This window comes from Pongo pygmaeus, chromosome 19 (genome assembly GCF_028885625.2).
Source record: "Pongo pygmaeus isolate AG05252 chromosome 19, NHGRI_mPonPyg2-v2.0_pri, whole genome shotgun sequence".
Classification (NCBI taxonomy): Eukaryota; Metazoa; Chordata; class Mammalia; order Primates; family Hominidae; genus Pongo; species Pongo pygmaeus.
The window spans coordinates 49,097,086-49,124,498 of NC_072392.2; the positions used below are offsets into that span (position 1 = coordinate 49,097,086).

The 27,413-nt window shown below is 45.3% G+C and overlaps 1 protein-coding gene across 2 annotated transcripts in view; it reads right to left on the reverse strand.

Annotated features, from left to right (window-relative positions):
* Positions 1–27,413, reverse strand: part of ASIC2 (acid sensing ion channel subunit 2) — a 1,139,537-nt gene that overhangs the window by 129,842 nt on the left and 982,282 nt on the right. The gene's annotated exons all lie outside the window — the stretch shown is intronic.

Sequence of the window (27,413 nt, forward strand, 5' to 3'; positions counted from 1 at the left end):
CTTCCAGCAGAGATTAATCTCCAGGTTACCTCACTGCTCTCTTTTTGCTTTTTCGGACTTCTAACACATGCATTAGATATTTCCAAGATTAAATAGCCTTTGTTTCAAATTCCTTACCTATTTCCGTATTTCTGACAATACGTAATTTATTTTAACTTTTTTTGAATCTCAATTTCTTCATCTATGAAAATGAGGGAATAATCCTTAACTCTTGAAGATGTTGGGAGAATTCAATGACATGACCATCACGTACCTGGAAGAATAGGTGCTTATAAATGCTGGTTACTCCCTTCACCCCATGACCAAATAGTCAACCTGTCTATGCAGGGGGCTTTCTCCTCTTGTTGACTTGCTCAAAGAATTGGTGGCAAGGGCACAGGGCACAGGAATTGTGCCCTGAGCATCAAGAAGCCATGCTTAGTGGAGCTCCCTCACCCTCCCGCCACCGCTGACCCAGAGACATGGCCAGTGGAGATCCATGGTCAGGTGGAGGCAAAAGTGTTCAGAATGAATAGTGTCTTCAAAACATTTCCTGCTCTTAGCACCCGCTATCTTAGTCACTTGAGCAGATTCTAATTTAGTCTCAGAAATATTCTTCAATGGCCCCAGGCAGGTGCTATATTTCATGACAGAGATGAGAACAGGAAGCTCAACTTCCCACCTCCTCAGAGTCAATGACAAATCCCTGGAAGTCAGCAGAATGAGGAAAGGGGGAAAAGCTACCACCCACAGGACAGTTGAATGAATGAGCAACTAAATGAATACCACTGGATACTGGGCTCTAGCTTTGGGGCTTGGAAAGCATCTCCTCTCATTCAGTCTTCACAGCAACTTGCCTGTCCATGTTACAGATGAGGAAATTGACCCTCGGAGGGGTTAGGAAGGTAGCCCACATCCCAGAATCAAGGTGGCAGAATGGGGTTTGAAGCCCACTTGGCTGGCTGCAGACCTATTCTCTAGGTTCTCCCAGAAGGCACCTGGCTCTGACTCAGCTTCCTACTATCAAAAACTAGGAAATAGGTTGGCTCTGGAATCTGAATAGGTAACATTCAGATCGTATTTCTTAGAAACCAAGCTCCTAGTTGGCTCACAGCCAAACAGCCTGAACTGGGCTAAGACAAGAGCATCCTGTGGAGATCAGGCAGAAAGATCTGTGCCCAGCTCATGCCTCTGGAGCTGGGAGACTTCCGTGCCAGCAGAAGACAGCATCACACCTGTGTCCTTATCTGCTGGACCTTGGCTTTCAGCCGGCTGGTTTGCAAAGAACAGCCAAGATCTAGGCCAGAAGGAGAGAAGGAGGAGGATGCATTTGGAAGGACCTAGAAGTTACATGATAAATGCCAGAGGCCTGGGGCTATCTGCTTGGGAGCTCTTATTACTTCAGTCATTCTCAGGGGGGAAATCAGCTCATAGCAAACCCAACCTGAGCCACTTTCCTGTGCTAATGTCAATCAACGGGTCAAACTGAGTAATTCTATTTTTCACTGCTGCTGTTTCTATTTTGCTCCTTGATATCTTCTAAAGAACTATACTCCCCTACTTGGAAAATGTGCTTGCTTATTTTTATTCCACATCTGAAGTAAGACCTTAATAACTATCAAGTCTGGGTAAGGCTAGGTAAACTGGACAATATGACAAGAATAGGGTAGATGGGAGGAGTGCTATTATTTTTGTCACCGTAGAAACCTGTGAATATTTAAATATTTTAGAACATATAAAGTGAATGGTAAAAACTGCAAAAAAGCAGACTTAAAAAGTAAATAAGAGAAGAGATAAACCAGTTGAAGCAAACATTTGAGATGAGCTAGTAACAGTATGTGCATTGTGGATTCAGATCCAAATATCCTGATAGCCAATGTCCAAAAAAGAGAAACAATTTTCATTGTTTGATAAAAGACATCATACAAGTTCAGCTGGTACTTAAGTCTAGAAAGACAGGTGGGCTGATGTTGTCTTACTCAATAGAAACAACTGCAACTTTGATAACATTAATATACACCAGTGTTTGGGCCAGAGGAAGTGTTGTGCTCTCTAACAAATTTCAAGTCAGTATCTTTTTTTTTCTTACATTTAATTGGACACAGCAGGATTGTCCTAGAGGGACTACGGTGCAGCAGCACAGAGGAGGTAAAATAATCTTTCTGTGTTTCTACCATAGGAGGATCTGCTAATAATTTTTCTAATGAGCAAAAATGACCCCACACTACAGTGAAATCCCGGGCCAGTGCCAACTTAGACTCAGCTGGCATGCAGGGGAAGCAAGGAGACTAACATTTATTGACCATGGCACATCCATCACTTTAAAATGCTTTCAACAAGCCTGTGGACCCCAATTTAGCTCCTACTCAGGGGCTTCCCTCTCCAAGTTGGAGCTGCGTGCTGTGGGCGCTGGTTTTCATCACAGACTGGAGGACCAGGATGCATAGCTCTGTATATTCACTTGGGATCCTGCAATATCCAAGCAGGTGAACTTTGGAGACAAGGACACTTCACGCTACTGAACAGATGCAGGAATTGAGGCCTGGAGAGGGGCAAAGACCAGAGTAGAACCAGGCTTTTCATTTAGGACAACAAGTCAAGCATCCCTAAAATGTAAAGTAATAATAACAACGCCTTGTCAGTGTATAGTAGGAGCACAGTTAGCAAGGTGCTTCACACCTTCTGTGCCATTTCATCTGTCCCACAGGTTGGCAGGGAGATAAGTAGACTTTATGCTTTTAGTGAATGCCATACTGCACAAAGAAACATTGACATGTACCATATGCTACCCACATAAGCCAGCAGTGATTAAACTCATTTCACAGGTAACTGAATTGGGGTTCAGGAAGTAGAAATGAACTGCCCAAGGTCACACAGGAAGTGGCAAAGCTAGGACTCAATCAAGGTCACCCAACTTCACATTTAAGGTTTGTTCAATCCTACCATGATTCTTTTCATATAAACATTAGGATAGGCGAGAAGAAGCACACTTGGATATCAATGCACCATTTCCAAAGTGCACAGTGACTAAGATCCTAGGGCCGGAGGTCAAACTGCCTGGGTTCCAACCTCAGTTTTGCCATTACCATGGCTGTGCCATTTACTTAACCTTACTGTGTCTCAGTTTTCTTACCTGTAAAATGGAAAGAATGATAATAAATTCCATACTTCTTTATTATGAAAATTAAATGATCATGTGAGAAAGCATTCAGATGGATATCCTGCTCAGACCTCAAAAAATATTAGCTCACAGTATTTTTTAATTATAAAAGTCATAATAAAACAGTTGTATCAAAGTAATAAGAAATAAAAAGTTGTTATAAAAAATAAAAACTTGAGGCCAGGTGTGCTAGCTCACACCTGTAATCCCAGTACTTTGGGAGGCCAAGGCAGGCGGATCACCTGAGGTCAGGAGTTCAAGACCAGCCTGGCCAATGTGATGAAACCCCATCTCTATTAAAAATACAAAAATTAGCGGGGCATGGTGGCAAGCGCCTGTAGTCCCAGTTACTCAGGAGACTGAGGCAGGAGAATTGATTGAATTCAGGAGGTGGAGGTTGCAGTGAGCCGAGATCACGCTGCTGCACTCCAGCCTGGGTGACAGAGCAAGAGTCCATCTTAAAAAAAAGAAACACAAACAAAAACAAAAAAACAGAAAACAAACTTGACACACATCTTTTCTGACATTTCAGTTTCAGATTTTTGTTTTCTTTTGTAGAAAAATGGGAAATATGGAAACATAAAGAAAACAAAAAATTATTGTAATCCCAACACATAGGAATAATCATGTTTTGGTGTTTTTCCAGCTGTCTTTTTTTCCAACATATGAACTACAAATTTTGTTTCTATAATGTGTTTTTTATTTGGCATTAAAACATGGGTATTTTTCTATGCCACTGAATAGTTTTTTAAAGTATAACTTTCAGCCATTATAAAAGTATGTTCTTCTGTAGGTGGACCATAATTTATGTACCCATTACATAATGTTTGAGTGAAGTTGACTATTCATTCATCATTGAGTGAAGAGGCTACATCAGATTTGCAGCTGCCTCTCTGACACTAACACAGTGACTTGTATATAGCAGATGCTTAATAAGCATTCAGGTGACTGAAAACTCATGTTTTGATAGGTGCTTCCAGAAAGTTCATACCAATTTACATTCCTGCATTTATTGCATGAGTGTCTTTCACATAGTAATCTCAGCAGCATTTGACTTAAAAATTAAAAAAAAAATTGCCAATTTGTTAAGTAAAATATGGGACATCACTATTATTTTAGTTTTTAATTTATTTGATCAATAGTGAGGTTGAAAGCTTATTCATATTTTAATTAGCCATCTGTATTGTATTTTTCCCTTTTCCTTTTCTTCCTTTCTTATTTTCGTCTTTCCCACCTTCTTTTGAAAATACCGTTCTTGAAGGAACAGGCAGCAGACTAGCAGTCCTGATACATTTCCTTGGATACCATCACATTTCCAGATAATTCATGAGGTTCATAACAATGAATTGGGTGCTTGCTAATTATTTTAAGATAATTGCATGAATAAGTTCAGATACTCATTAATTCTGAGAAAGCTGTGACAGCTCTCAGGTATTAATGAATTTCTTACTCAAGTTTAGGGAGTTGGCAGTTGACACACAGCTTTCCTGACATTTCAGCTTCAGATTGCCATTTTGTTTTCCCGTAATTCCATGCACTCCTTATTAAAGTTCAATTATGGCTTGGAGGAACCTTCATCTAAGGCATTAGCATCCAGTTAATTACTGAGAAGTGATGACAATTGAAGACAAATGGATTTTATTTCCTATCATGACAACAGATTCCCTCCCACCACCTGCCCAGTACAGGTGCACATTTCTTTGGCACGGATGCCCTACTTGCTGTTCAGGGAATCACAGAACATTCTAGAACTACAGGAGTCAGAATATTTGATTTTTTTACCTCCAAAGGAATACTCAAATCCTCCTGGAAAGATGTTGTCCATTCTCTTCTCGGAATAGCTTTGGAAACCAAAGGCTAGCTTCTACTAATAATCACTTATTCCAAGGTCTTATTATTGATAAGCAATAAGTTCTTTTTTTAATCATAGTGAAGTCTTTCTAGGGGGTGCGGGGGCTCATGCCTGTAATCCCAGCACTTTGGGAGGCTGAGGTGGGTGGATCACTTGAAGTCAGGAGTTTGAGACTAGCCTGGCTAACATGGAGAAACACTGTCTCTACTAAAAATACAAAAATTAGCTTGGTGTGGTGTCAGGCGCCTGTAATCCCAGCTATTCAGGAGGCTGAGGTAGGAGAATTGCTTGAACCCAGGAGGTGGAGGTTGCAGTGATCTGAGATAGCACCACTGCACTCTAGCCTGGGTGACAGAGTGAGACTCCGTCTGGAGGAAAAAATAAAGAATGCTGGGTGCAGTGGCTCACACATATAATCCCAGCACTTTGGGAGACCAACAGATAGATCACTTGAGGTCAGGAGTTTGAGACCAGCCTGCCAACATGGTGAAACCCCGTCTCTACTAAAACACACACACACACACACAATTAGCCAGGTTTGGTGGCCCACACCTCTAGTCTCAGCTACTCTGGAGGCTGAGGCGGAAGAATCGTTTGAACCTGGGAGGCTGAGGTTACAGTGAGCCGAGATCGTGCCACTGCACTCCAGCCTGGGTGACAGAGAGATACTTTGTCTCAAGAAAAAAAAAAAAGGTTAAAAAAAAGAGTGAAGTCATTCATGCTTTAATTTCTGCCACTGATTCCTATGTGACCTTAGAAAGTTCTCTGGTTGTGGTTTCCTCATTTCTAGAATGATGGTCCTTGTGACGGTTTGAATGTGTACCCAGAAGTTCATTCGTTGGAAACTTAATCCCCAATGCAACAGTGTTGAGAGGTGGGACTTTTAAAGGGTGTTTAGGTCACAAGGGCTCTGCTCTCATGAACAAATTAATGAAGCTATTGTGGGAGTGGGTCAGTTATCACGGAGATGGGTTCCTGATAAAAGTATGGGTTCACCCCACTTCCCTGCTCCCTTTCATGTGTGCTCTCTTGCCTGTCCTCCTTCTGCCATGGGATGACGCATCAAGAAAGGCCTTGCCAGATGCAGGCTCTTCGACCTCGGACTTCCCAGCCTCGGAACTGTAAGAAATAAATCTCTGTTCTTTATAATTACCAGGTATTCTGTTGTAGCAGCACAAAATGGGCTAAGACACTTCTGGAGTAATCACCCTGTGTTAAGTCATAATTCTAAAGTCCAAGATGTAAGTAAAGTGCTTCACTTATGAGGGTTGCTTAATAAATGTTGTTTCCCCTTTGTGCAATGCCTTTTCTTGCAAAAAAAGTATAGGAGGGAGCTAACACTGATTAAGGGTCTACCATTTAATGTCATCTCCTCTGGAGACTTTCCCTCTACCATCTTAATTAGTACTCAGAACAATCCTGTGGAGTAGATAATATTATTATCTTTATTTTACAGATGAGGAACCAAAGTTCAAGGAGGTTCAAGGTCTTACAGATTTGGTGGTGCACTTGCTCTTCCCACTGCCCAGTGAAGCGCTACTCGATCATACTAGACACAATGGGGTTGGTCTATGGGAGGGAGTACCAGGAAGCACGAGGAGCCTACACTTCTATAAAAGGTCGAGATGCCATCACAAAGATGCCTAATGCTGCAAGGTCGTGAATGCCAAGTGCTCTAGTGTTTCAGAGGTGGATGAGATCCCTACAGATGAGGCACCAGGAAAAGCTTCAAGGTGGAGGCCAGTCTAAGTCTGGCCTCAAAGGATGAAATGATTCAGATAAACAGCAAAACAAAGCAAGAGGAAGGGAGAGATAACAACAAAGGCAGAGATGTAGAAGTGAGCAAGGGAGACTGAGTGAGCAGTCCCTGGAACAGAAGGCGTGCACAGGGAGGTGGGAGAGAGAGTGCTAGGAAGGGAGGCTGGCACATGGAACATGGAGGGTTTTCAGTGTCATGTTCAGGGCTTTGGACTTGTTCTTGAGACCTGGGTTTCCCAAAGGGAGTTCTGCTCCTGGGGAGAGCCTCAGAGGAAAGAATAAAACAGAATTCCCTGTACATCACCCCTTTCCTGGTGAGTTACAATGCACATTAGCATGTTACGTGGTCTGGGCAGTACTACGGAAAAGAAAGGCATACAAGGTATTTATTTTTTTAACTTTCCACTGGGAAATTTCCAATTAAATAAGGTTGAAAAATCGAACCTAGCAGAGGAGCAATAGAAACCCTCCCCTCCCAGGCCGGAAGGTAATTCAGTCACCCTGGGGTTTCTCTTCCTGAGAAGAAATCTTGTGCCTGTGGCTTGGATGGCTGCAGCTACTTCCTCCCAGGAGGCTCCTTCCTGGCTTTCTTTTTCCTCTCAGTTTCCAGAGTTTGAGGCTCGTAAAGCTCTTTATTATGCGTAACTCACATAACACTCAGATGGGATGGTCATCCCCATTGTAGAGATGAGCAAACAGAGTCTCAGAATTGAAGCACCCTCCCAAGATCTCATAGCCAGTTGGGGGTAGAGCCAGGATGGGCACCCAGGGCCACCAGTGTGGGGTTCTCCCTGATGCTCTGCCGGCTAACTCCTCCCCTGTCCTTTCTGGGGTGACCAGGCTTCCACTCCACTTTAAGGAGCGATGGATGTAGATTGGCTTTATTTGCAGGGGTGAGAGTGCACTTGGGAAGGAAGATCTGGTTCCATGATTTGGGGGCAATATGATCACAGGCTGATAACTCAAGAGATACCTGAGGAAGTGGGGGAAATCTAGGGAAGTGCTTTACTTATTTTTTTAGTGCTTACTATGGTCTCTACCTCATGAACACATTCCAATCTTTGGAAAGTGGGAGGGAGGCATGGTGTCTGGATTTCTTTGGTGCAGTAATGGTGGGCTTTCGTTTACTATTTTGACAACAGTTTTGCAGGGTTTATGCTTTCACAATTTAAGTGATATATTTTTCCCAGGTATGCGGCTGATTTCATGTCTATGGTGAACACTGATGTCTCATCCTATCTCCCTTCAAGGAAAGACAGACCTATTGCCCTCTGCTATCAGCAGAGGTCTCTGACATCAGCTCCCTTAGGGACTGCTTTAAGCTAGAGAGAGGAGCTCCACCTAAGATCTTGTTCTTTCCAGAGACAGCCCACGTCCACTCTTGATCCATGTGAATTTGGGGGGCCAGGCCACCTTGGCCCAACTTCGGGTAACTCTGAAGGGCCACTGAGATCCGAGCTCCTGTGGGTTTGGCAAGGTTTCCTGTTGGGTCTTGCAAATCACTGTTTGACTTCTCCCCACTCTGCTTGTCCTGTTTCCTTCCCCTCTGGTCCCAAGGGTGCTCCTTCATGAACATCCTGCAGACTGAACTCTACCTCAGGGTCTGCTTCCTGGGAACTAGGGTGACCAGGCATCCCAGTTTGCCTGAGATGTGGGACCAAGACAGTCCTGGGTAACTAGGATCCTATAGCAAACCCAACCTCAGACAATGTACTTCTGTTTATTATTGTTATCTTTTTGAGAGGCAGGGTCTCACTATGTTGCCCAGGCTTGGGTGCAGTGGCTATTCACAGATGTGATCATAGCTTACTGCAACCTCAAACTCCTGTGCCCAAGAATCCTCCTGCCTCAGCTTCTTGAGTAGCTGGAACTATAGACATGTGCCACCATGCTATGCTGTGTCTATATATTCTAATACTTTCATGGCAACAAATTATTTCATTCTTTAAAAAGTTGGTAGCAGGGCATTTGCCATATCCCCCTTAATGCTTTCCCAACAATATCATGGGAATCTTGGGGAGATGGGTATTATGGTTATTATCTTCCCAATCTTGGTGAAGCAGGTATTAGCCCTAGGAAATTAGGGCTCAGATAAGTTAAGAAACTTTTCCCAGGCCACACAGCACAGTAGCCATGCAGGAATGAAACCTAGGCCTACTGAGTCCAATGCCTGTGCTCTATGCACCAGGCCTCTTTGGTTTTAAGACACGCACCTTGGCCGTGTGTTCCAAACACAGCTGTAGGTAACTAAGGAGGCAGAGAAGAGCAGTTGCTGAATCCCAAACATGCTTGGAGCTTTTGCAAAATAAAATCGCACTTTTTATTCAATGCCTAACTTCCCATGCAGGCCTAGTTTTAAGCTTCTGAACTTTCTGCTAATTACTGTCACATTAATTAAAAAATAAATCCTTTTTAATTTCCTAACAGGTGGTTTGTGAGGCTGGAAGAGGAGTTGAAACTTGTTTGTAATTATTGTGTGGTGTATTTGCATTTCTAATTGCGTTGAGGGACACCGAAGGCCAAGCTTCCAGTCTCTAGGCTGTCTTTCACCTGCGCCGCGGTGCTGAGTTGTTGGCGGCGGCGGCAGCGTCTTTTTCTCCAAGCAGCACCTGTGAGAGCAGCAGCTCCAGCTGGAGTCCCAAGACTTCCAATCAACATAGAGAGCCACAGGGCCTGTGCCTGCGTGGGTTTGCTGTAAAGAACCTGTAACGCATCGAGGAGCCCAGCGCCCAACCCCACACCTGGCATTGGCTGGGTGCTCAATAAATGCTGGCTGACCACGGCTGTTCCTGAACGAATCCTCATCTCGCTTATCTGACTGAAGCGCCGGGTGGGCGCACTGTGGGTTGGCAGCAAGGGTTCCTGATGCGAGGACTCTTGGATTTGCTCCGCAGGTGTCTGCGCATCCATCTGCAAACTGAGCGTCTGTGCAGGGAATCCATTTCCTCTTCTAACTTCTGAATTGCTTTAGATACTTCTGACTTCTGAACCCCTCTAGATGCATGCTGTCATTTACAGGGAACATCCTAACACTGATGATTGAGGCTTCTTTGGCCATTTCTGCCTCCATAAGCCTTTCTTTTTCTTTTCTTTTTTCTCTTCTTTCTTTCTTTTTTTTTGTTTTTTGAGACGATGTCTAGCTCTGTCGCCAGGCTGGAGTGCAGTGGCAGGATCTCGGATCACTGCAACCTCAGCCTCCCGGGTTCAAGCAATTCTCCTGCCTCAGCCTCCCGAGTAGCTGGGATTACAGGCGCCTGCCACCACACCCAGCTAATTTTTGTATTTTTAGTAGAGATGGGGTTTCACTGTGTTGGCCAGGCTGGTCTCCAACTCCTGACTTCCAGTGAACTCAAAGTGCTGGTTACAGGTGTGGGCCACTGCACCTGGTCCTCCACAAGCCTTTCTGTAAAGGAGTTAATGAGCCACAGAGTACTACGTGAGTGCATTGTAAGCGCTTTTTACTTAAGGCCCCAATTTAATGTGGTGGAAGGATTACAGGCTTTGAGGTCAGACCTACCATGGTTTGAATTCTGGCTCTACCACTTAGCAGCTGAGAGACTGGAGAAATCATTTAACCTCTCTGGGCCTCACACAGCTTTTAAAATCCATCAAATGGACAAAATCATAACTTGGTTCTGAGTTTCTCAAACTGAGATACACATCAAAATCACCTAGGGAGCTTTTTTTTTTTTTTTTTTTTTTTTTTTTTTAACGGAGTCTCACTCCATTGCCCAGGCTGGAGTGCAGTGGCATGATCTTGGCTCACTGCAACCTCTGCCCTGCCGGTTCAAGCGATTCTCCTGCCTCAGCCTCCCTAGTAGCTGGGATTACAGGCACCTGTCACTGCGACTGGCTAATTTTTGTATTTTTAGTAGAGACGGGGTTTCACCATCTTGGCCAGGCTGGTCTTGAACTCCTGACCTTGTAATCCACCCGCCTCAGCCTCCCAAAGTGCTGGGATTAGGCATGAGTCACCATGCCTGGCTTAGGGAGCTTTTAAAAATGATCAGCTTTTAAAAATGATCATCAGTAAATGCTGGCTCAGCGTGGTGGCTCACATCTGTAATCCCAGCACTTTGGGAGGCTGAAGTGGGCAGATCATGAGGTCAGGAGTTTGAGACCAGCCTGACCAACATGTTGAAATCCCGTCTCTACTAAAAATACAAAAATTAGCCAGGTGTGGTGGCGTGGGCCTGTAATCCCAGCTACTCAGGAGGCTGAAGCAGGAGAATTGCTTGAATCCAGGAGGCGGAGGTTGCAGTGAGCTGAGATCACGACACTGCACTCCAGCCTGGGCGACAGAGCAGACTCTGTTTCAAAAAAAACCACAAACAAACAAACAAACAAACAGATCAGTGCTTGGGTTAGGCTGCAGCCAGAACTGATTAAATCAGACTGGGGAGACAGGAGGAAGGGAATATTGGACATCATGATTTTAAAAAGCTATCTGGGTGATTCTGTTATGTAGTCAGGGCTGGGAACCACTGCCTGAGCCTCTTGAGATGCTGAGACAATGCTGGTTCAACCCTTTCCTTCCTTTGCCTTGGGAAATATAGCCTGGCTATAGTGGTTCTGGGAGCAGCGGGGGTCCCAGGCAGGTTACTGAGGCTGAGATCCAAGAGGGCAGGATGGGGACCCAGGGACTGCAACTAGCTCATGAGATGGCACATGGTCAAGGCAAAAAAACCCCCAGCACTCCCCTCCTCAGTGTCCCTCTCCCTGGCCAGTGAAATGAGAGTTCATTACCTTGTTTGTCCAACTCTAGACACCCTCAGGGAAACCAACCAATCAGGGCTTCTGACAAAATGAAGGCCAAGAATGATGTCATAGAGGAAATCATGCTAAGTTTTATTTCAGGCCAGCCGTACATCCCTTATCTCTTTGATCTCATCACAACGCTGTAGGATAGGCACCGTGATGCCCATTTTACAGATGAATAAACTGAGGCTCTTTGAGGTTAAGTAACTATGTATCCTTTAAGTACTAGAGCCACAAGCCAAACCCAGTCTGTCTAATTCCAAAACTCTTCATCTGCCTCCTGTACATGTGGCCTTCCTTACATCAGTAAATAGCTTATTATACGTAAACTACATCCTTATAGTTTCTTGGGTCAGACATCCTGGAGTCACCTTTGACTCCTCTCTTTCCCTCACACCCCACATCTAACCCATTGGGAAATCCCACTGGATCTATCTTTATGACATATCAAGAATGCAAGCAGGTTGCCACCTCCCTGCTCCCACCTTGGTCTGAGCACCTCCATATCTCACCTGAAATAATGATGGGTCTCACCACCTCTGCACTTACCCATGTTGTGTACTTGCAGCACAGCAGCTGGAGTGCTAATAACGTTTCCCCGACACTGCCCTCCCGTGGCTTCCATTCCACTCTAAGTCAAAGCCATATCCTCACCATGGCCTGTATTGCCCTGCAAAAGGTGGACTCTCTGAGCTCATCACTTACCACTTCTCCCCAGGGGCTCACACTGCTTTCCTGAAAGCTCTTCAAGTACAGGCTTCTGCCCTTGCTGTTCCCTCCTCCTGGAATGTTCCTGCCCCAGCATTGACATGGCTTTCTGCTCTCCCATCCTCGCGGTTTTCAGGGTGACTCTAATGTCACCTGTTTAAAATGGAAATGAACCCACCAGCACACCCTGTCCTCCTCTCGTGTTTTATTTTTTCTCCATAGTGCTCATCACCATCTGGTATCCTACAAGTGTAACCCTACTCATTTGTTTATTGTCTGTCTTCTGTGATTAGATCTTCATCAGTTTGGCTCACTGCTCCATTCCAGGTGCCTTGAACAATGCCTAGTGCATAGGAGGTGCTCAGCAATACTTGAGTGAATGAATGAATGAGTGAGTGAATCCTGCCACCCCCTCAAGGGAAAGGTGAGATGACCTCTGAGCAGCGGCTAGTGAAAAAACTTGGGAGACAAGGTTGGGGAGAGGTGTTCCCAGCAGGCTGCTGGATTTCCCCTACTGGTCTAGGGGGTGAATGAAGGGATGGCTCAGGAGGCCCCTGGAGTATTAACTGCTGGGTCCTGGTCTGTGGATCGCTGTGAATGCCAAAGATCTCCAGGTGGGCTCTGAACTAATCCAATAATGCAAATCCTCTGTCCTTTTAGGAGAATGATTGGCATGGCCAAATAATTTTTACCTGTTACCAAGTCTACTTCTCAGCAACCTATAAAACGCAGGCTGGAGCCAAACTGTCTGAGTTCAAAACCCGATATTACCACTTGTCACCCATGAGTGACTTCGGGCAAGCCGTTCAGTCCCTCTGCTCCACCTTTGTAAAATGAAGACAATCCTTATACCTATTTATAGCATCATGAAGATTCTGTGAGACGATGCCTGCAGAGAGCTTAATATAGGGACAGGCACGCGTTAGCATTCAATAAAGGTCAACTCTTGTAATTAAGTGAGGTGTAGAGATTTACTAAACATTGATACTCACAAATAGAATTCATGTGTTGCTGGAGTTTACTGAAGACTTTAATTTGGCATTCTAGCACAAAAGTCTGCATGCCAAGCAATTGGGCGGTACTGCCATGCCCCCACCACACCTGAGCCCAGCTGAGAGTTTGAGTTGGTGACTGGGGATGTGCGTGGTTACCAGCGAGAGCATCGGCAGTGTTGTCTTGAGTTGCTGCTGCTTTCCAGCTGCCACCGTTCTTGTTTTGTAATGATAAATTACCATTAGTTTAGTTTTATCATTACCCATTTAGTTTGTTGTGGGTTGTTTGCTTAACAACAGTAATTTGGGCTTATGATTTTTCAATGGTTGGGTTTTAAGGCATGTATGCATTGCACTTCAACGATGCATCATCTATCTCCCTTCCTAAGGCAAATCTTTCTCTAGTCTTTCCCCAAAATCGTCTGCCTGTAACACTTTCATGTTATCTCTGAGTTCTTTTTTTTTTGCTAAAAAACTGGGACAGATGAGCAGGAGGCTGTGAGTGATTTTACTCTGGTGAAGCGGGCTGTGGTCAAAGAGGATGAGAGACACTGTTATAGATCAATCTCCCCTCTCCCTCCCGTTTTATTGATGGGAAAACTGAGGCTCCGAGAAGTAAAGGATCAGAGTTCATACACAGTTGCTAAAATCTAGTCCTCCTAGTTACCTGGCCTGGGCTTCTTCCATGCCACATGACCTGCCTAGGCCAGTTCCCTTTCTCCATGGAGGACTTTGGGTCCTAATGAAGGTGCCTTGAAATTGCCCACTCTTGGGTTAGAGTCTCCTCCTGGATCTTCCAATATGGGGCTGGTTTGAAGTAGATTTATGTAGTGCATAAGAGTTGTGGCTCTATAGTCAGACTACTATATTGAACTGTGTGACTTGGATGAGTTACTTAATCTTGTGCCTCAATTTCCCCAGCTATAAAATGAGGATAATGATAGCACCGACCTCCTATATCTGGGAAAATTTGGTAAGACAGTTCACATAGCATACACAATGCCTGGCACATAGAAAATGCTCAGTGAAAGGCTGGGTGCAGTGGCTCATGCCTGTAATCCCAGCACTTTGGGAGACTAAGGCGGGAGGATCGCGTGAGCTCAGAAGTTTGAGACCAGCCTGGGCAACATGGCGAAACTTCGTCTCAGCAAAAAATAAAAAAATTAGCCAGGCGTGGTGGTGCACACCTGTAATCCCAGCCACTTGGGAGGCTGAGGTGGGAGGATTGCTTGAGCCCAGGAGGTGGAGGCTGCAGTGAGCCAAGATCGCACCACTGCTCTCCAGCCTGGGTGACAGAGAGAGATCCTGTTAAAAAAAAAAAAAAAAAAGAAAAGAAAATGCTCAGTGAATAATGATTATTGTTAATATTTTTAGGTTCCAGAGCTGATGTCCCACTCCCACCTGGAACCTCTCAGGGCATTATTATGCCCATTTAATAGATAAGAAAATGGAGTCTCAGAGTTGTAGAAACTCTGAACTCAAGACTTGTGGGCATATAGGCAGAGTCCTTCTATTCCCAACACCACTTTCAGGGCTAACCTCAGTGTCTCTGTGCTTAGGTTCTGCCTTGACACTCTCTTCCTCTTCATTTGTGCTCCACTGTGTAGTCGGGCAGTCCAAAGCAGCTTTCTACACATTTCTAGGCTACTTGGAGATCATTCTGTCTTTGTTCTGCATGGGCAGAGCCTCTCTCCCATTCCACTGCAAGTGGCTTGGCAGCAGAGACTGCTATTTCTTTAAAACACATCTGAGACAGGGTGGAACAGAGCAGGAATGCCCCTCTGATAGGTTCCACCTGCCTGGTTGATGGGAAGATGGCTGGGATGGGGTTTGGATGGGGAGGCACTGACAGGTTCCAAACAGACTGCAAGCTTCTCTGTGGCCTGTGGAGTGCTGTTCATGGGTGGGGAGAGGCCCTGGGGCATTTCATGCCCTGGTCCTCCACCTCAGCTCTTGCACCTCTGAGTTGTTCAGCAAGTGTGCTTAGGGTGGACAACTGGGGCAAAGACAGAAAACACCTTCCTTTGAAACTGAAGCTAGTAAATTCAACATAAAGGAGGTGAGATTAAGCCATCAGCAGCAGAGACCTGAAACAGCTTGGAGCTGGGTTGTTGCAGCATTGAAGGGGTTTCCTGAATCTCAACACAAGCTTAGAATACAATCACCATTAGAGAAGTAGCAACATCTATTGTTATAATAGAAGATAAAGGCCTGCTCCAGGGTGAAAGAGTCAGGAATTGGCTGTCTCCTGTGCTGAGAAAGGGTGGGGGAGATAGCTGACATGCATACCTTAGTCTTTCCTGCTGGAGTGAGAAAAAAGACCAAGGTTTATAGAGCACCTACTGTGTGCCAGGCAGTGTGCTAAGGATCTTGTCTTCCTTTATATGCTCCAGCCACACTAACCTTCTTTTCCTCTCAAACCTAATTTGTTCCCACTACAAAGCCTTTGCACGTGCTGCTCTTCCTGCTTCTTCTCCCTGCCCTTTGCATGTATGTCTGCTTAATACCATTCAAGCTTTAGCTCAAAGTTTGTCTTCTCTGAAAGGCCTTCTCCAACTCTAGTTAAAGCCATAGCTCCACCCTGCCGCACCATCACACTCTTCCACATCACTGTATTTTATCTTCTTTAATGCACATATCCATTCTCAAATATTTTATTTATTTCCTTGCTTATTTTCTGCTTCCCACCAATATAATGTAAGCTCTTTGAGGGCTGGGATTCTTTCAGCTTTGTTCACAAAAATATACTTGAAGTCTAGAACAGTGCCTGGCACATAGTATATGTTCAACAAATATCTTTTACCATCTGGTGGCTGGGGTCTTTCCCCATGGCATTTTATGCAAACCTCACTAGGATCCCAGGAGGTGGTATAATGGTTCCATTCTGCACACAGGATCAGGGAGCATGTGGGACTTTCTCAGTGAATAAGTAATAAAGCCAGAATTCCTAGGTTTTTTTTTTTTTTTTTACTTCAAAACTGTATTTTAAGTACACCACACTGCTTCACCAGGGGAGAGATAGGGACCTGAGATCAGTATAAGGTAAAGACACTAGCCATTTGCATAACCAAGATCCCTTCGGCTTCCATCAAGCAACCATCTGGTCTTAGGCTGGCTTTCTAAGAACATCTTGCTGGAAGAAGAAGGTGCCAACCACCTGATATGACTCTTTCATGTTGCCTAGCAGTCATCTCTTCCAAGGAAAGCTAATCACTGGGCATTCTATTTATCCTCCAGTCTTTTGTGAGAGCTTGGTCAATATGAGCCTCCACCCCATGCCTGCCCCTTGGAGGCTGTAACTCCTGGGGATACAGAAACAATGAGCTCCTGATCAGGCACAACTGAGAAGCAAATCCTGTGGCCACCCCATGAAGGTGAATAAGGGATGCTCAGATGGCCCTTGTTTCAGAGTTTCGGGCCAAAAAGCATTGCCACATAAATCTCCTCCAATGGAACATCTGCCCCACCCCAGAAAGGTGGCCCATTTCTTTCAAGTGATATCAGACAGGGCAAAATTCCTAAACAAGCAATGAATATGGATGTTGTCTGGAAGTCAGCTGTTGTAATGGCTTGCCTGGGTTCATGCTCCTCACAGTCCCCTCCTGTCTACAACTGAATCCCTGGCTTCACCCCACTCCCAGCTGTAGGCTGAGCCCTGATCCCCACTCCGGAATGCGTCTGCCCTCCTCCAGCCACTTCTCCTCAGGGCCAGCTCAGACCTGATGCTCCAGCTCTAGTTATTGGGTAAACTGTCTCACACTCGGACTTGGCTCACTACTGAATGTCAATTCCAGTGACTGGGAATGCATTTCACAAATTAATTGCTATTTTTGTGGGTGTCTAAAGGTGAGTGGAGTAGGTAGGGGGCCGTGGCTCCTGTTTCTCTTCCTTCCTGGTAGCAGCTCCCCTGGAGGGCAGCTTCTGTGGGTCACTCTGAGGTTCATCTGAAGACACAACCTGAAGCACACTCCTTCATCTTTTCTAGCAATTTTGTAAGCACTCAATTTCCTTTTATGAATCCCTTTTATGAATCCCTTTTATACCTAAAGTGACCATGGCTATTTCTCTTTCCTGCACTGAACTCTGACTGAGAGTCTACTGGCCTGTTCTTGGGCTAAGCTTTTGGGACAAAGAAGCAAGTCAGACACAGTCCTGTCCCCAGGGTCCTCATTCTGGTGGGGTAGGAGTAGGGGGTGGTCTGAGAACTTGAAGGGGACCACTGGATAGACTTGGTGGGGGAAAGCCCCAACTCTGTAGATCATGTAGAGGGAATCTGAGTGTTAGAAAGGACTCTCCTAGGCCGTCTCCAAGACAAGGAGCAGTTTTCAAGGCAAAGAAACAGCAGCATGACCTTCTAGGTGGAGAAGAATCATATAAGTTCTCCTCTTAGCTTCTCTCCTAGAGGTGGCCTCACTTCCTGCAGAGCGACTCTCTGACCTGCCTCTCTGTGGGCCTGGAGTGCCCCACACTGACGTCTCAGCATCTGCACCAGCCCCTGCCTGCACTCTGAACCCTTCTATGCTACCTCTGCTTGCCTCTCATGAGGCTGACCCCTTACCCAATGTCATCTACCCACCTCCTGCCACTGCTGATGGGGGAGGGGAAGGGACCCGACCTTCATTAGGCACTCATGTGTGCCAGGCATATGACATCAAGTGATTTCCACACACACTATCACATTCACTCATCCATTCAACAAGTGTTTGTTGTACACTTATTAGATCCTGGGTACTATTCTAGCTCTAGGAGATACAGGATTGAATAAAACAGATGTAGGAATGTGGATCTCACATCCTAGCGAGGTAGACAACCAACAAGGAAACAAGTCCAATATGACATGTAATACATCCAATGATGTTAAGTGCTGTGGGGAAAAGTACCAAGACAAGGATGGGGACCAGGAAATGGCAGGACCTGTTGCAGTGTTCAATAGGTGGTTGGGGAGGTCTCACTGAGAAGCCGGCATTCAAGTAAAGATCTAAAGAGGGTGAAGGAGCATCTGTTCAAACATTTTTGAGGAAAGCCCAGGTACAGGTGGGAGGATCCTTGAGTCTTCACTGCAGGGACAGCTACTGCGGATGAACTCAATTCATAGGCGGGAAAATGAGAGCTCTGAGAGGCTGAGCATCTTGCTCAATGTCCCACAATTACGATCCCAAAGCACACATGTCCTGCCATGAAGCCCATACTGACACAGTTTGCTGCCTCTCCTGGTCCTGGGTTCCAAATTCCTGGCAAGCCTTCTTGCCCTACCTGGGGCTGGCCCAGGCCTGTCCAAGCTCCAAGGGTGCATCTGGTCAATGGATCCCCTCCCTTCTCTTCCTGGCCTGCCCCATGCTCTTGTGCTGACAGCTGATACAGAGCTCACCTCACTTTTGGCAGGATGACAGTTTCTATATTTAGGCGACTCATGAATCTTTATGGGATTCTGATGAATTGCTGTTTTCCTGAGCTCTGGCTGGAGTTGCTCTTCCCTGTGATTCAAACATTAATACTCCCCAAGGTCTTTCCTGCAGGAGTTACTGCTGGGGGGTAATTGGATGTGGCAGAGTTTCCTCCAGCCACTGATCCAATTCCTCTTGGCTCAAACCTCAGGCAGGAATGGAGGTGGCATTGGAGGGGTAGAGAGCTCACCAGGCTCTCTGGAAACAGCTGTCCCAAAAGCACATGCACGCGCGCACACACACACACACACACACACTTATACACACATGGTTATGCACACATGCAAACACGATTGTTGCAGGGGCTTGCTCAAGGCTTGCTTGCCAGCAGCTATGTCCTGTAATTGAGCCCTTTGGAATCATAACCCACTTGTCGAGAATCCCTTGGAGTCAGGCCCTGTCCTGGAACTGCCCGTGGGTGATCTTCCAAGGCAAAGGACTTCAGAATGCCCCTTGCCTTGCCCATATCTAAATTTCCCTAGTATCCCATTATCATTAGGAGCTGGTCACTTGGCCATACCTTCTCCCTGACACACTCCTAACCTCCAACATGACAATCTGGGCCCCACTCTCTCTTTGGCAAGCTCTCTCCACCCTTCCTTTGATTCACGTGCCTCCCTTCCTCTCTGCTTAGCGTGTACATCTTGGTTCTTCTTGCTATTTCTATCATCTTCAATGTATTAAAAGCTGTTTGAGGTGTAAGGACAAAAGAGACTAAGTAAATCCCTAGCATAGAACCTGGATGCTGGCTCAGGAGGCCCCACATGGCCCTGGGATCCTGTTCTGGACCCAGAGTTTCTGGATGGGCACCCCTGTGCCAGGAGGTCTGTGCTAGATGTTTGTCTACCAATCCTGGTCATCTCTGGCCCAAGAACTGGGCTTTCCGTTTTGTGGACTCAGGCATCTAGGTAGGAGCAGGGAGGGACTAATAGTCATGCTGTGCCATGCTGAGATTTGCAGAATATTGAACTTTATGGGAGACTCTGACTTGGTAGAGTCTAAGTGTCTCAATGCTTATAAGAGAAAACTAAGGCCTCAGCTGGGTAGTCACAGAATGGCTCAGTCTTGGGTCGGGTTTTCTAAGCACTGGGCTGTCTTCTAAGGGTGTGTGTGTGTGCGCATGTGTGCATGTGTGTGTGTATGCATATATTTGTGAATATATAGGCTGTAGTTGTTTCAAAGGTTGGTTGAGAGGGGTTTGGTAAGGATAGGGGAATCTGATTATTCTCTAAATGGGCTCAGCCCACAAATAAGCCAAAAAAGCCTTTCTTTCTGGGTTCTTGGATTCCTGATGTCACTCTGACCAAGCACCTTGTCACCCATGTAAGAAGCCCAGTTCCAGAGACAGTAACAAGGACATAGCTAATTTGGTTCCCCTGCTAACATCTTCAGTTACCTTTTGAGGAGAGGAACAAGGAAAATGGTAAACGGTAATGGAGGATTTGCCTTTTCATGTAAGGACTTATTGAGGCATTCCCTGTAGACTACTTTTAGACTTCACTTTCACTTATTCATTCATACAACCAATCATTCACTCAGTAATTATTTATTGGAGACCAACTGACATATTCCAAACAGTGTGTGGAGGCATGGGAGGGTAAAAGATATAAATTAAAGAATAAAGGACTTACACCACAATTTGGTGAGCACCTTCTGTCTCAATGTAGTGGACACTGTAATACCCAGAGACATTAGGCATGTATGGACACTGTGCTCATTCCAACCTGGACTGAATTCCAGGCTGTGAGACCTTGTGCTATAATTTATAAAGTACTTCTGTCAGTCACTTGTCTAAGTACTTTCCTGAATTTCCTGAATTTACACAATTGCTCTAATCTTTTATTTCTTCATCTGGGGAATGGAGATGAGAATTCCTTCCTCACTGGTGGTGGTAAGGATTAAATAGGTAAATTAATGGTTATAAAGTTACCAACATATTGCTTGACCCATAATAGGTGCTTATTAAATGTTACTTCCTTTGCTGTCTTCTCTGCTGTCAAAAAGCTCATTGTCGGGGGGAGAAAAAGTCTATGAACAGAGACAATAAGCACAAAGTTGACAGCCAAGTTCCAAAGGACAGTTGGGACCAAGTACTGGCAGGGAAAGTGTCCAGGGCAGTGAGGAGTTCCCATTATCTGAGAAAATTAAGAAATGCTTGGTCCCACCTTGTTTCTGGAGCCCATGAACTCTGCCCCCTCCCTAACTGCAGGTGTTATTGAGGTCCTAGCATGCCTCATACCACAGGACCCCTGGGTGAAGGCAAGACTCACTCCCCTAGGGCATCAAATAAGGCCCTCCCCTCCTGGCCTCATCTTTGCAGTGACTGGAAGGAGGTGGGCTGCAGGGAAGTACAGTGAGAGTCCAGACCACAGGCAGAGCCCAGAACCTGGGCAAACAGAATCCCACTCCCACCGCACTGCAGGAACCGAATGGTATTGCGTAAAGGCTGGCTTTGCAGAATGCATCTCGACAACTCATCAGAGGATGTCAAATTCAGCTAAAGCTTTAGCAATGACAGTGATTTGTTTGTTTCCACTGAAGAGCTCAAAAAAGAGGCAGGATTTTAACTTGTTCCAAAGAAAAGAGCATCATTTGGTAACAGACTGGAATCATAGAATCACAGAATCACAATATCTTATGACTGGAAGAGCTAGCAATGTCTGTCTCACTGACAGATTGTAACAATTCTGTGAGTCAGTGTATATAAAGTGCCCCCTACAGAGCTTGGCACACAGTAGGTACACACTGACTGATCGTATGTTCCAAACCCCATGTTTTAAAGATGAAGCACCAGACCAACACATGACACTCAACATGTCCCAAGCCACATTAGCCCTCTGCACTTCCACCATCACCAGCCCCTGGTCCCATCAAATAGCACTGCTTCCTCCTACTTGCCATTTCTCTTGGTGGCACCACTCTCCCAAGTAGTGAGCCAGCCATGACCAAAGCCCCTGAGGCAGTTGGGACTCCTCTGTTAACCTCTGTTCAGTCACTTGCTAAGTCACAGAGGTTCTGCCCCTATGGTGACTTCCAGTTCTGCTTCTAGCTTCTTAGTACTGCCACCATCACACTAGTTGAGTTCCTTGTCATTTCTCACCTGGATCATTGTCACAGCCTTTGAATTGTTCCTGTCCTGCCCCCCGCCCCCCACCCAGTTCCCTTCTCCAGTTTTTGTGTCTCTTCTCTCCAAATAATTTTACCCATGATGCTAAATATATTTTTCCAAAGGCAGCTCTGCTGCTACCCCTCTATTTAAAAATCTTTAATGGCTCCCCACTGCCTACTGTATTAAGTAGAAACTCCTCACTCTGGCATTCAAGGTCTTAACCCAATAGTGCCATAGGCTGACTCTATGAGCCATGCTCAGCAAAACTAGATGATCTGCTATTTCCCAAACATGGACTATCTACCCCATTTGAAAATCCCAATCCCAAGACATGCCTTCCTCAGCCTCTATTTTCTTAAGGCCAACCCATCCTTTGGGGCCTTTCAAATACCATTTCCTGTAGGAAGTCATCCTTCCCATTTCTAACCAGATGCTATTGTCTGAATGTTCCCTCCAAAGCTCCTGTTGAAATTTAACTGCCATTGGAACAATATTAAGATGTGGAGCATTTAAGAGGTAATTACACTATGAGCGCTCTGCCCTCATTAAATGCAATAATGCCAATTTGCAGAATTGGGTTAGTTATTGAGGGAGTGGGCTCGTGATAAAATGATGAAGCTTGTCCTACTTTCTTTCTCTGTCTCACATGCCCACTTCCACGTTCTGCCCTTCACCATGGGCACCTACACTTCCCAGATGCAGGTGCCATGATCTTGGACTTCCCAGCCTCAGAACTGGGAGCCAAATAAACTTTGGTTCTTTATAAATTATGCAGTCTTTGGCATTCTGTTAAGACAGAAAATTGGTGCCAAAGAGTGGCACTGTTGCTATATAACAAATACCTGAAAATATGGAAGTGGCTTTGGAACTGAGTAATGGGTAGAGGCTGAAATAATTTGGAAAAGCAGGCTAGAAAAAGCCTGTATTGCTATGAATGGAGCAGTAAGGAAGATTCTGGTGAGGCCCCAGAAGAGAGGAGCTATAAAGTTTGGAACTCTTAGAAATTACTTAAATGGTCATGGTAAGAATGCTGGTAGAAATATGGATGATAAAAGGCATTATGATAAGATCTCAGACAAAAATGAGGAACAAGGTATCAGAAACTGGAGGAAAGACCATTCTTGTTATACAGTTGCAAATAACTTGGTGGAATTGTGTCTGTGTCCTAGAGCTTTGTGGAAGGCAGAACTTAAGGGCAATGAATTAGGCCACCTGGCAGAAGAAATATCTAAGCAACAAAGCATTCAGGCTGCTGTGTGGCTACTTTTAACCACATATAGCAAGAAAAAATAGGAAATAAATTATTAATACTTAAAGATAAATTTACAAACAAAAGGAAAGCAGAGTGAAAAGATTTGAAAAACTCTCAGTGTGGTCATATAAAGAGCAAAAAAGCATTTTTAGAAGAGCAAACCAAGGGGGTGGCCAAGCAATAGTTTGCTAAAGAGACTAATACTGATAGAAGAAAGATAGGTGCTATTCATCAAGGCAATGGGAAAAAGACCCCAAAGGCATTTCAGAAATCTTCAAGGATGCCCTTCCCATCACAGGCCCAGAGCTCTAGGAGGGCAGAATGGTTGCAGGAGATGGGCCAGGGATGCTGTCCATGGGTTCACTGCCCAGAGCTGCCTTGGGACCCTGCACCCCACATTCTAGCACAGCATTTTTCTGCTGCCCCAGCTATGGCTCAAGTGGGCCCAGGTGTGGCTTGACCTGCTGGACGGTAGAAGCAATAAGCCTTGGTAGTGTCCATATGGTGTGAATTATACAGGAACAAAGAATGTAAGAGTTGTGGAGGCACAGCTTCCTCCACCCAGATTTCCTGCCCCACTCAGGGGAGTGGTTCAACCTCTGCTGTGTCTCTTTCCTTCCAACTGCCCTCCCATTGTCCATGGTGCTTAGACAGCGTTTGAACAAAACAATAAAATGGGGAAAGGCACTACCTCACTCAGAGATTCGCCGTGAAAATTCATTTAGATGAGACTGGTAAACCACTCAGCTCAGTGCCTTACAGACAGCAAGCCTTCACTAAAAGTTAGCAATTATGGTTACAAATGAGAAAACAGAAGCTCAGAAAGGCTGTACAACGTACCCAAATAAAACAACTAGTAAACAAAGGAGTTTGGCTTTGAACTCAAGTCTGTTTGCTTTCAGATCTCTCCTTTTCTCAAAATGCCACCCAGAGGTACACTGAAGATCCCTAGTGTCTCTTGCAGTGTTTGAGCTCATGGAGATGACTCTATGAAGCTCCAGAGTCAATGAAACCCCTGCTGAGTCTCACATCCTTCTCTGTCATATATAGCAGAGGGGGTTTCTGGAGAAGACGTCTAGGAAGGTGCCTCTCACCCACCTTCTGGTCTCAGTACATTCCCAGCCCTCATGGCTACCTCTGGTAGCTCCAATTCTCCTCCAGATTCCACTGTAATAACACCTTTAGGAATGATATTCTTTGTAGCCTTGGGTGAGCCTCTCGGGCGATGCCCTTTTGTACTTTAAAGTGCTGTGGGCCTCCAAGATGAGTACATTTATATCAGAGCCAATTGTGTCCTTTCTAGGAAGGCAGCAGAGGAGAGAGAGCTTTCTGGAAGCTAATGATGTGGAACCAACTGCCCTGGAAACATGCACAATCATTATGTGGGAATGTGGGAGCCCTTCCAAGGGAATCAAGTGTAGCCAAGCCATCCTTTTGGTAAATTTTTCTCAAGTTTTACTCACTTGAAATTATTTTCATGGAAATGTCTGGCAGGGCAAGCTAAACATGTTGCAGGGAGATTCGTGATCTAAGTGGCAGGACCCTGATTCACAAAGACTCAACATGGAGAAGTTTAGATATAAGAAAATCATCAGTGATTACTTATATTACAAAAAGATTCACCTCTAAATTCCCTTCAAATAGAAAATGACCTCTCATTGTCGTTTTTAAAACAGATCATTAACTATTTGACTAGCAGATGCGAGAGTGGGAGGTCAGACAAAGATAAAGGCACAAGTAGGAAAAAATCTACCCACTGATGGTCCTTTAGGAGAGCTCTGGAAAAATATCCAGGAGGGGAAGGGATTTCATCCTTATGGCCCTGTATCTGCAGCATTGCCCGTCCCCTTCATGCAGGCTTCACTGAGACATTTGCCCAGATGTTTGTGCAGCTCTCTCACGTAAATACCAAGAAGCCCTGTGCTTCCCAGATTTCAAAAACAAAAGGAAGGGCAAGAAGGGCTAGAAACCCAGCAGGACAGAGCATGAGAACTTCTTGCATCAAGGGCTTCAAAGATCTTACAGGTCATAAAAGACTAAAGACCAGGTTGCCCAAGCCCTCATCAGACACATTTCTACAACATTCTATAATATTCCCGTCAAATATTCACTCTACTTTTGCTGGAGATCAGGAGCTCTCTACTTCCTATAGCAATATACTTCAGTTTGCACAGCCCTGATCAATTGGAATTTGTTCTTGTTGAACCCAACATATGGCACCCCTTTCACTTGACTTAGGTCTGCCCTCTTCCCCTCTATAGGCCTTCAGATGTGTGATGTTGTGGGCCTCAACCAAGGTAAACTGATGTGAAGGCTGGAATTGGCTCCTCAGCCTCCAACATCTACATGTTCAAGAAGACATCAAACCCCTCGATGGACTGGTGATTTGATGCATCACCTCTGTGAGTTGGAGGGGTAGCAAGATGGTACTGGGAATTAGAAGATCTAAGTTCTCAATCTTACTCTGCCCCTGGCTTTCTCTAACAGCCAGTATATATTAATATTTTCTTCTACCCAGGAAATTTTATCAAAGCCATTGGTTTCAGTTGACTAGCAAATTCCTATCCCTAGCCCAAACTTCTCAGAATTCTAGACTTGTAAATCCCATTGCTTACTTAATATGTTTTAGTAGTCTCAGAGGCTCCTCAAACTCAACATGTCCACACTTGGTCTTCTTCTGGGGACCAATCCTACAGAACGGAGCCATCACGCATCCAGTTGCACAAGTGTTGTCTTTCAACCTTCTCTGTCAACACCCCCCCATCCAACACATTACCAAGTCCCATTGATTTCACCTTAATATAGCTCAATTCCACCTTCTTTTCTCCATCACCATTGTTATCATGTCTGTTATCCATTACTTGAACTCAGGCACCAGCCTCCTAACAGGTCTCCCTGCAGCTCCTCTGGCCTACCTCCAATGTGTTTTCCAAATCAGAGTGATTCCTTCAAAACACAAATCTGATCAAGTGCTCAAGGGCTTTCCATTGTCCTCAGAATAGAAATAGAATCCTTTAACCTGGGGTCATAACCCTGCAACATGGCCTGTGTTTGTTTTTAGCCATCTCCAACCTCATCTCACTCTGGGCTCTATCCCCTTGGGCCCCCTTTTAGTGACTGTGCTTGCTCCACTCCCTCTCACCACAAGGCCTTTGCAAACCTTGTTCTGTCTGCCTGGAAAGCCCTTCTCTGCCCTGCTAGCCCAGTTAAATTCTCATCCTTCAAATTTCAGCTTCCTGGCCAATTTCTCTCCTCACACACTGTCATATTACTGTGGCCCTTTCCATTTTCACACTGGTCAGAACTGCGATGCTTATTTTCCCTCTTGTCTAATTATTTGATTAATGTCTGTGTCTTCCACCAAGTTTGAAACTGCATGATAGGAAAGAGCAGTGAATCTGTTTTTGCTCATGATTGCATCATGCCCCCTGATAGTATGAAACTTTCCCAATAACTAGTTGTGGATGGGATGAGTAATGTATCCTATACTCCCAAATGATCATGTCCTAAAGTTCAGCTTGTGAAGGTAAAGCCTGCATTTAAAATTCAGGCTTCTGGGGGCAATGGGTGAGTGGGTGCAATATTTTCCATGTATGGAGTGGCCTAGGGAGCCATGAAAATCCACAGTCCCCACCCCTGCCACAGGTAGCAGATGGCTATGCCAAAATTAAAGCCCAGTTCTGCCTTGGCAGATGGGCAGCTCACAAAATATGGTGGGAATGGCAGTGGTCTTCACTCCACAAATATCCTAGGTGTAGGGTGCAGGTCTTAGCCCCACATGCCTGTCCTTACCCCCTAGGAGACATGAACACAGCACAGGCCCTCTGGACAGCCACCTTGCCACTAGCAGAGATGCTAGTTACCCATCAAGAGGGAACTCTGTGGGAGCAATGTTTTCTCCCATGCACGGAACTTCAGAGTTCATGGGAACTTCTCAGCTATGAGCTCTTACAGTTCAGAGAACTCAGTAGTATGATGGAATGCAGTGGTTCTCAAAGTGTGGACCCCAGACTGGTAGCCTCAGCATCACCTGGGAACTAGGTAAAGATGAAGATTCTCAGGGCTTACCCTGGTTCTCCTGAATCAGAAACTGTGAGGTTGGGGTGTTTCAACAAGCCTTCCAGCTGTCACTTCACTTCATGCAAAAGTTTGAGATCTATGGATGTAGTGGAAGGAATGTCAGCTTTGGAGAGAGGCAAACCAGAGCTAGAATCCTGGCTGCTCCTGTGCCTGGCTGTGGGCCCATGATCCCATTCCTTAATCAGTTTGGTCACAGTTTTCTCATCTGCCAGAGGGGACATTACTCATAACTCCCTTCCACATGGAGATACTCTGAGACTCAGCATGGAAGATGTCTGGCATACAGTACGTGCTCCATAGATTTCACTTTCCTTCCTTCTT